Consider the following 10,215-nt stretch of genomic DNA (forward strand, 5'->3'; position numbering starts at 1 on the left):
CCTAATGCTCAATGACGAGTTAATGGGTGCAGCAAACCAACATGGCACATGGATACATATGTAAGAAACCTGCACATTGTGCACATGTACCCTAAAACCTAAAGTATAATAATAAAAAAAAAAAGAAAAAGAAAATGACCTCCCTAATTTATTGTAGAAATTTAGATGTCAGGTTGAATATGTCAGCTTGAAGTAGATCAAACCCCTCTTTTACTTACTTATCTAAATATGCTTTGGATTATGAGGTTTACTTTTGCAATGACCTGACTGTGATTTTGTTAATAATATTGCAAATTTTTATGTAATTTGATTAATGCTAATTTTTTCATAGAATAAAAATATGAAGGATGATGACCTCTCCATGAAACAAAATGAAAATGATCTATCACAAATAAGTCTCAGCCAACATGCTGATGGGCCTCTCAAGCAGATACAAGAGATGGGGTAAATTAAATCATATTATTAATGACTCAAAACAGTGGATTAAAACACTGTGGGGAAAACTGAGTGACTGATTAATATGTAGTTTACATGTTAACTCAAAAATATTTGAAGTCAGAAACAAAGCAAGACTTTTAAAACAGGTCAGACAACTAAACTGATGCTTCACCCTATGACTGTGTTTTTAATGAGAGTAATTGCTAAGAGAAACTTGTCTTTACGTGTATACATATAGAGTAATTATTTCCCCTCACTAAATTTATAAAGGGAAGCTATCATGAAACACCTTTAAATTAAATAAAATGACTTTAGTTTTGTGCATGTGAAATTTTGGAATCAGTTTGAGGTGAAATTGATTTATGAATCTCTCCTGCCTGCTAAAGGTACAACTATGCAATGACCCTACAAGTGCTGGGCTTGGATGATGGCACTGAGCCCAGTGATAGGAATCCTGTTCTGATGAGAGGGGTCTACTTGTCCTTTCTGTATCTGCGCCACCTTCGAATTAGAGAACTGCAGGTATGTGGATGGCAGGCATCAGAAATGTCTGGTTGTCTAGAAAAGAGGCTTTTCTGCTATTCCAATGGCAAATGCCATTTTATGCTTTTGCACTTTGTTCCATTTTTTTTTTTTAACATGGAATCAGCCCCTTTCCAGGGTGGTGTGTTCCTTTCTCCACAGTAGGGTTGACCTGCCATCAAGTTGTATTCTACAGAGTGGACTAGGTGAAGGGCAGGGACCTGATTCTGTTCTTCCTTTATTTCAGCACATCTGCTTAGGAATTCTGAATTATTTCAGATCTGTTGAGCGAACCCTGACAATCAATACTTCGGGCCTTACTTTGGTTTCAGGGAAACTGGTCCCCACCATGGAAGATAGTTCCTGGGTAAATATGGCAAAAGGAGGTCTGGGCACCTTGCAGGGCCTGGGCGCTCACCACTATGTCCATGAGACGCCTGCTGAGCACTAGGTGAGGTGTTGTGCTGAGGTTTTTTCTTCCTTGATTATCCTGCCTCCCAAAGCCACCCTCTAGATAAGACCTGGAATCAGTTAACATGATGAAGTAACAGATGGGGGTTTCTTAGGGAAGAGGCCTTTTAATCATAATAAAACACAAGATCTGCTTAAGAGCAAGTCACAGGCAGAGAGTGCCCTAAAGCAGCCCTGGAGGCCACACTGGGAAGGAAGAAATAAAGCATGAGAAGCCCTTCTGTTACCCTGGCCTGAGAACTTTACATCCTTACAGAGAAACTCTTAGAAGACTCCCCTTGACATTGCTATATGTACCTTTTTTTGCCTCTTTTCTGTTTTCCAAGCTTCAAAGGAAAAAAAAAAAAAAAAACAGAGGTAGAAAAACATTGGAAAGAGCTGAACAATAAAGAAATATTTTATCCCTACAGACACCTGCTTGCCCCTTAGTGCTTTTGGTGTTTCTAGAACATATTTTTCTACAAAGTCTATAAAATTTCAATCCTGCCTAACAAAAGGCCAATAAGACAAAATTCATATTAACTTCCTTTCTTTGGGAATAAAGTTGAGAATGCTTACATTTTATTGGACTATTGTAGACACTCTTGTAATATTTTAATCTCAATCTCTAGAGAGTTTATTCCTGAAGATAGAGTTTAATATGAATTTTATCTCTTAAAAATGCTAGATTGACAAAGGTGAAAAATAAAATCTATTTAGCTACAAAACAAGTCATTTTCTAAGCTAGTGTGACCTCTGACTTATGCCTGTTGTGTCTGTAAGTGTAAAATCTTACTCTTAACTGTTGTTCATATGCACACAGTCTAGAGCAGCACTGGCCAGCAGAAATATAATGTAAGCCACATGCATTATTTAAAATGTTCTAGTAGCTACATTTTAAAAAGTACAAAGAAACATGAAGTTTTAAATAATATAATCTGTTTAGCCCAATGTCTATATTATCATTTCTACATATAATCAATATTAATAAATCATTGAGTGATTATACATTTTTTGTGCTAAGTCTTTAAAATCTGGTGTATATTTTGTATACAGATAGCACATTTTAACTCATACAAGCCACATTTCAAGGGCTTAACAGCCACATGTGGCTAGAGGCCACAAGTACTGAACAGTTCAGCTTCAGATATTGGGATTTTTTTTTTAATTTTCCCAACCCAGTCACTTAGAGTCCTACCTTCACTCAATCTTCAGGACACCCTTCTCTTTTGGGTCTCCTACCCTAACAAGCACCCACCAACTCCTACTCCCTCACGACACACAGACTTCCTCTCAGATCTTCCTTTACCCCTATGCCCTCCTCCTTGGGTTCTAGCTCACCAAGCCCAGTTAGTTTGGCGCTCTGTGGAACTAGAGAGGTGAGTTAAGACACTTTTAATACAAACATGCTACAAAACAAGCACATCTTTCTCTTACTAGTATTGATCCAACCACAGCTGTGGTATGTTATTATGCTAATGGATATTTTTGAAAATGTTCTTACTAAAGAGCCCTCTCTCAGTCTCTGTGTTCTGGGTTTGGGTAGGAGATAGAAATAAAGGAGGAGAGGATAGGCAAATACTGTCCTGCCGTACTCATTGTAGGAGGAACTTCTCGGGGTAATGCATTTTATTTACATGTATTTTTTGAGATAGAGTTTTGCTCTTGTTGCCCAGGCTGGAGTGCAGTGGTGCAATCTCAGCTCACTGCAACCTCTGTCTCCTGTGTTCGAGTGAATTCTCCTGCCTCAGCCTCCCTAGTAGCTGGGATTATGGGTGCCCACCCCCACACCCAGCTAATTTTTGTATTTTTAGTAGAGACAAGGTTTCCCCATGTTGGCCAGGCTGGTCTCAAACTCCTGACCTCAGGTGATCCACCCGCCTTGGCCTTCCAAAGTGCTGGGATTACAGGTGTGAGCTGACGCGCCCGGCCTTAATGCAATATTTCTTTTCTATGCTCTCATAAATGATAAGAAAAACAGTGCCTATTTTTGTTCTTAATAGCTCCCAGCTGCTATTACTTCAGTATGAGACACTCAAGGAAGTGGCCTTCTGTCTGTCTTTAATAGGACTACTTGGTTTAGCTACACCCCATGGGTGTGGCCTTGTCAGTATTTACACCAGGATATCCAGCTCTGGACGGTGTGATTCTTTCCCACAGAGGGGATGGGAGGCACAGGTGTTAATCTGTTGGGTTGAACTCACCAAGCCCAGGGCTGAGGCTGCTGGGAGCAAACCACTGGGCTTACCAGACCTCAGGAAAGCTCCTAAAATGGAGACCCCTTTTCCTGGGCCCAGTAAGTTTGATCCCATGCTGAAAGTCTTGGGCTAGTATTAACGAATGTTCACTCAACAACAATGCCAGAAAAACAAGGCACCTACTATCTGTCTTGGACACTTTGCCACTCTATGAGCCTACTTAAAGGCATGTGGCAGAGTAGAAAGAGCCCCAGAATGAGAGCCAGCAGCCTTTACCTGGCTGTTGACCTTGATTGTGTCTTCTCAGGCATGGAGGCCTGATACCCTGTGGCATGTTCAGGATCTGCCGGGACTTGACGCGCTGGTAGCAGAGGTTGTTGTGAGGAAGTGGTGGGAGATGAGGCAGCAGAAAAGTGGGCCCGATCATGAAGGGTTAGGCTCTCCTTAGGGTGGGGGACTAATTCCAAGGTTGGTGGGGGAACAGAGAATTTTTTTTTTTCTTGAGACAGAGTCTTGCTCGGTCACCCAGGCTGGAGTGCAGTGGCGTGATCTCAGCTCACTGCAACCTCCACTTCCCGGGTTCAAGCGATTCTCGTGCCTCAGTCTGCCAAGTAGCTGAGACTATACCATCATGCCCAGCTAATTTTTGTACTTTTAGTAGAGATGGAGTTTTACCATGTTGGCCAGACTGGTCTCGAATTCCTGATCTCAAGTGATCCGCCCGCCTCGGCCTGCAAGTGTGCTGCGATTGCAGGCATGAGCCACTGCACCCAGCCCAGAGAACTCTTTTAAATGGGAGAATGGCTCTTTTCATTGGCTCGTAAATTTCCAGAGGATCTTTGCCAATATGTAATCACATTTATTCCCTTGCTTGTAGTCCTTCGTGAGTTTCCTGTTTGTCACAAGACAAAGTCCAGGCTCCTTGGTGAAGCTGACAATGTTGGGCACAATCTGGCTGCTGCTGACCTCTCAGACCTCATTTATCTCCATTGTCCCTATATGTCAGTCCTTAGGGAGCTGGGCCTAGACCTCCCCTGAATGGGCAGAGCTATCTATACCTCTGGGCTCCTCTGTCCCTCACCTCCTCTTTCCTTGGTAAATGTGTACTCTTATCCAGAGTCTGTTCAAATATCACCTCTCTGGGCCTTCCTTGACATCTCAATGCAGAGCTAAGTGCTTCTCACCATGACTTTGTCTACTTCCATTATAGCACTGAGCACAATGCTGTGCTTGACTGTTGGCATGTTTGTTCCCACAGGTTGTGAGCCTGTCACTCATCCATTCATTCACTCATTCCACAAATATTCTGACCAATAAATATACTAGGCACTGTTCCAGGCACTGGGGATTCAGGAGTGAACAAAATGGGCACAAATTCTGCCATCTTGGGACTTATTTCATGAAGAAATACAGACATTAAATAAATAAGTAACATATATAGAACGTTCAATGATTTGGCACCAAAGCTTCCATAGACTTCCAGAATAAATCTGGATGTATTTTCAGATAGAGAAGTCAAGTTTGATTCCAAAACTTTGGCCTAATGATTTGGAAGTTTAGAGTTGCCATCAACTGAGATTTGGTTGAAGCAGATTTGTTGGGAAGATCCAGATCTCAGTACAGGACATGGAAAGTTTGAGATGCTTAACAAAAGATGTTCAGGTGGCAAAAGGTGGTAGTAGACAGCTGGATATATATCTTTCACATTGCAGGCATCAAATGTTTATTTGATAAAAGAAAAGTTCTGCCTATAATCAGAATGGTAGCACACTTACAAAAAGACCATGTACCTGAAAGTGCTTTGCAAAGTTATCATGTTGTTCAAATGCAGAACAATTAGCTATAATAATAATAATATACTCTACAGACTAGAAAGAAAGGTAGAGTAGAAAATATATTTGATTTTCCTTTTAAAAGATTATAGCCAATAGACTGAGTCATTCACCCAACAAATTTTGATGGGATTCTTAGGCGGAACTATTATTATCCAAAATTAATGCAAGATGATTTAGAAAAAGGTAAACTAGTCAGAGAAATATTGTCTATATTGCCAAAAGGCCTAAAATTCACATTAGCAAGTGATGGCAGAAGCCACTAGGGTGAAAGGAATGAATGATGGGCCACCAATTTTCCTGTAGTTACTATATTCAGCAAATAGTTATCTTGGCATCAGTTAATTTTCAAACTTAAACATATGAATCATTGCAAAGGTCTTATTATTTTTTACCCAAACAGATAATTATTGCCCTCTTCCTTCTGCCACTCCTCCAAACATAATATTGAAGGATCAACTCTCTAGGCCACAAAACCATTAGAGGGAGGGTCTTCCACATGACGGTGGAAAAAATGAAAATAAACAGGAAATAAAGAAACATTAAAGTAACTGAGCCATAACCCTGCATGAGGCAATTTGGTCATCTGGTCTTTAAAGTGTATCTCCTGTGGGATAAGCATGTATTTCAGACACATGGGACTAGGGGAGGAAGAGAGCAAATTATGGCAGAAGGAGAAGGAATATGTATGCCTATATAAAGGGTTTGGACAATGGGATGTGGATGCGAAGACTGGAAAAACGACCACTAATATAGATGATGGCATTAGAGTTGGCATCTTGACAATACTATTGCTTTTCATCAGCTTCAGAACTTAATCCAATTGCCATTGCCTGAAAGTCTTATAAAATTCTTGTGTACAAGAACTTTGGGAAAGGTCTTTTCCAATAACGTGAATAAAGCATAACATGTTAAGTTGTTTCTTTTTTCCTCAAAGGCAAGCTCATTTTACAAAACAAGAGACAGGAGCTAAATGCTAATAGAAGCCAACATGGTAACTTATGTATCTTAGCTATTTAATTTTTTTATGGAACATGTAATTTTCTCAGCATCTTTTCTATTTTCCACTGGTACCAATCATTTTGTAAGAAATCATAATTTCAGGTTGGACGCAGTGGCTCACGCCTGTAATCCCAGCACTTTGGGAGGCTGAGGCAGGTGGATCACTTGAGGTCAGGAGTTCAAGACCAGCCTGACCAACATGGTGAAACCCCGTCTCTACCAAAACTACAAAAAATTAGCCAGGCATGGTAGTGCATGCCTGTAATCCTAGTTATTCAGAAGGCTGAGTCAGAACAGCTTGAACCCAGGAGGTGGAGGTTACAGTGAGCCAAGGTTGCACCTCTGCACTCCAGCCTGGGTAACAGAGTGAGACTCCATTAAAAAAAAAAAAAAGATAATTTCATTTTTGGAATTCTAGTCAAAGGAAGCTACTAATTATTAAAAAGTTGTGCCAGGTGCGGTGGCTCATGCCTGTAATCCCAGCACTTTGGGAGGCTGAGGCGGGTGGATCATTAGGTCAGGAGATAGAGACCATCCTGGACAACATGGTGAAATCCCGTCTCTACTGAAAATACAAAAATTAGCTGGGCATGGTGGTGGTGCGTGCCTGTAATCCCAGCTACTTGGGAGGCCGAGGCAGGAGAATTGCTTGAACCTGGGAGGTAGAGGTTGTGGTGAGCCGATATTGCACCACAGCACTCCAGCCTGGTGACAGAGTGAGACTCCGCCTCAAAAAAAAAAAAAAATGCTTAAAGCATAGCAAAAAGCAAAGCAAAACGAAAAACACTGCTAGAGGAATGATGAACTATGAAGTATCCTTTTGATGAAATATTATGAACTATACCTATTATTTAGAAATGCTCACATTTACTTATTAGAAGGTTTCTATGTTTCTGCTTGAATGGTTAAGAAACAGCCCATAAAAACTAATTACACAGTCATAGAAGTGAAGGGACCCGAAGAGCGACCCCATTCACATTTCTGATATTGGCAATTAACCATCTAAGCAGATGATAATCTGTCCTGTTTGTTAAGATTCCAGGAGTGTTCCTGTAGTACTGTAGGCAATGCCACGTAAACAAAACAATTGATAGGTCTTCAGAGAGCCAGGATATGATTGCTTAAAATTTATAGATAAATGGATTCTATACAACTGATTACTTAGCAAAGTTGTTTTTTTTTTTTTTTTTTATACTTTAGGTTTTAGGGTACATGTGCACAATGTGCAGGTTTGTTACATATGTATCCATGTGCCATGTTGTTTTGCTGCACCCATTAACTCGTCATTTAACATTAGGTATATCTCCTAATGCTGTCCCTCCCCACTCCCCCCACCCCACAACAGTCCCCGGAGTGTGATGTTCCCCTTCCTGTGTCCATGAGTTCTCATTGTTCAATTCCTACCTATGAGTGAGAACATGCGGTGTTTGGTTTTTTGTCTTTGCGATAGTTTACTGAGAATGATGTTTTCCAGTTTCATCCATGTCCCTACAAAGGATATGAACTCATCATTTTTTATGGCTGCATAGTATTCCATGGTGTATATGTGCCACATTTTCTTAATCCAGTCTATCGTTGTTGGACATTTGGGTTGGTTCCAACTCTTTGCTATTGTGAATAGTGCCACAATAAACATACGTGTGCATGTGTCTTTATACCAGCATGATTTATAGTCCTTTGGGTATATACACTTAGCAAAGTTTTTATAAGAGTTAATAGATGTAAGAAGAAAGATTGGGAGCCAGTGGTTCCATAGCTTAAATGACTCATGAGTAACAGCTAAGAAAATCAGATTGTTTTTCTTAAAATATAAAAATATACTATATATATATTTAAAAACAGAAAATAGGCTGGACGCTGTGGCTCACGCCTGTAATCCCAGCACTTTGGAAGGCCGAGGCGGGCAGATCGCCTGAGGTCAGGAGTTCGAGACCAGCCTGGCCAACATGGTGAAACCTTGTCTCTACAAAAAATACAAAAATTAGCTGGGCATGGTGGCATGTGCCTGTGGTCCCAGCTACTCTCGAGGCTGAGGCAGGAGAATCGCTTGAACCAGGGAGTTAGAGGTTGCAGTGAGCCGAGATTGCGCCACTGCACTCCAGCCTGGTGACAGAGCGAGACTCCGTCTCAAAAAAGAAACCCAGAAAATAACAAATGTTGGTGAGGATGTGGAAAAACTGGAACCCTTGTGCACTGTTGGTAGAAATGTTAAATGGTGTAACTACTATGAAAAACAGTATGCAGATTCCTCAAACATTTAAAATAGAATTACTATATTATCCAGAAATTTTACTTCTGGGTATATGCTCAAAAGAACTGAAAGCAGGGGTTCAAAAAGATATTTGTACACCTATGTTTATAGCAGCATTATCCATAATAGCCAACAGGTGGAAGCAACTCAAGTGTCTATCAACAGATGAAACAAAATGTGATAGTTCCATAGTTATTATGGGATATAATTCAGCCTGAAACCGGAAGGAAATTCTGACACATGCTATAACGTGTATGAATCTCAATGGGATTATGCTAAGCAAAATAGGCCAGTCACAAAAGGACATTATATGAGACACCTAGAGTAGTCAAATTCATAGAGACAGAAAGTAGAATGGTGGTTGCCAGGGTCTCAGAGGATGGGAAAATGGGGAATTCTTGTTGGGTGGGTACAGATTTTCAGTTTTGCAAGATGAAAATAATTCTAGAGATGGGTGGTGATAGTTGCACAACAATATGAATGTACTTAATGTCACTAAATTGTACATGAAAAATAAGATGGTAAATTTTATGTTATGTGTATTTTACAATAATAAGAATAGATAGATAGATCTATAGATAGTAGACAGAGAGAGAGAGAGAGAGAGAGAGAGATGATAGATATCTAGGCCAGTGTTTTTTAACCTCTTTTCCATTATGGCTTCCCCAACAAATATCCTTTTTCAAATTTTTTTTCCCCTACTCTCCCCCTACAAAGAAATGTTAACACCAGAGATATGCCATAGATTTGCTTATGTGCAATGTGTGTATCTGTGCTTTATATATAAAAAGAATAAGATTTTTTTTGTCCTCCAAGAACCACTTTCCACCTGAGCATTATCCGCCCATATAGAATGTATGTATTAGGCTGTGGTGACATGAGATCAGAATCTATGAAGGAAAAACACAGGATTTTTGACGGGCATATGTTAAAAGCACAGGCATATGTTAAAAGCATATGTTAAAAGTAGAGATTACAAATCATAGACTCAAAGAAACCTATATGCACAAATATAAAAAGCATTCATACATTCTTTTATTTAACAGATATTTTCTAAGCACCTACTATGTGTTAGGCCCTGTGCTAGGCAATGAGAATAAAATGATGAACAAAAATAGACATGTTCCTTACCCTTACAGTACTTTGTAATCCAGTGAGTGAGACAAATATTGGTCAAAAATCATACAAATGAATGTAAAACAGGGACATCAAGTTCCTCAAAAGAGAAACTGAGAGCTCCTTGGTACTATAGGGAGGCTGGGGCAGGAGGGTTTCTAAGGAAGTGATGATTGAGCTGAGGTTGGAAAGTGAAAAGTCTTTAATTAGGTGAAAAGGAGAGGGAGACCTTTCCACAGAATGGGGACAGCCTGTGCAAAGGACCTGTAGCCAGAGGGATCAAGGCACCCACAAGAAACCAAAAGACAGGAGTGGTTGGGGCACAGACATGAGGTGGAAGGTGATGCACAATGGAACTTAGCTCTGAGTTTCTCAACCTTGGCACTATTGATTTTTGGGGCCTGAT

This window comes from Hylobates moloch, unplaced genomic scaffold, assembly GCF_009828535.3.
Source record: "Hylobates moloch isolate HMO894 unplaced genomic scaffold, HMol_V3 SCAFFOLD_2, whole genome shotgun sequence".
Lineage (NCBI taxonomy): Eukaryota > Metazoa > Chordata > Mammalia > Primates > Hylobatidae > Hylobates > Hylobates moloch.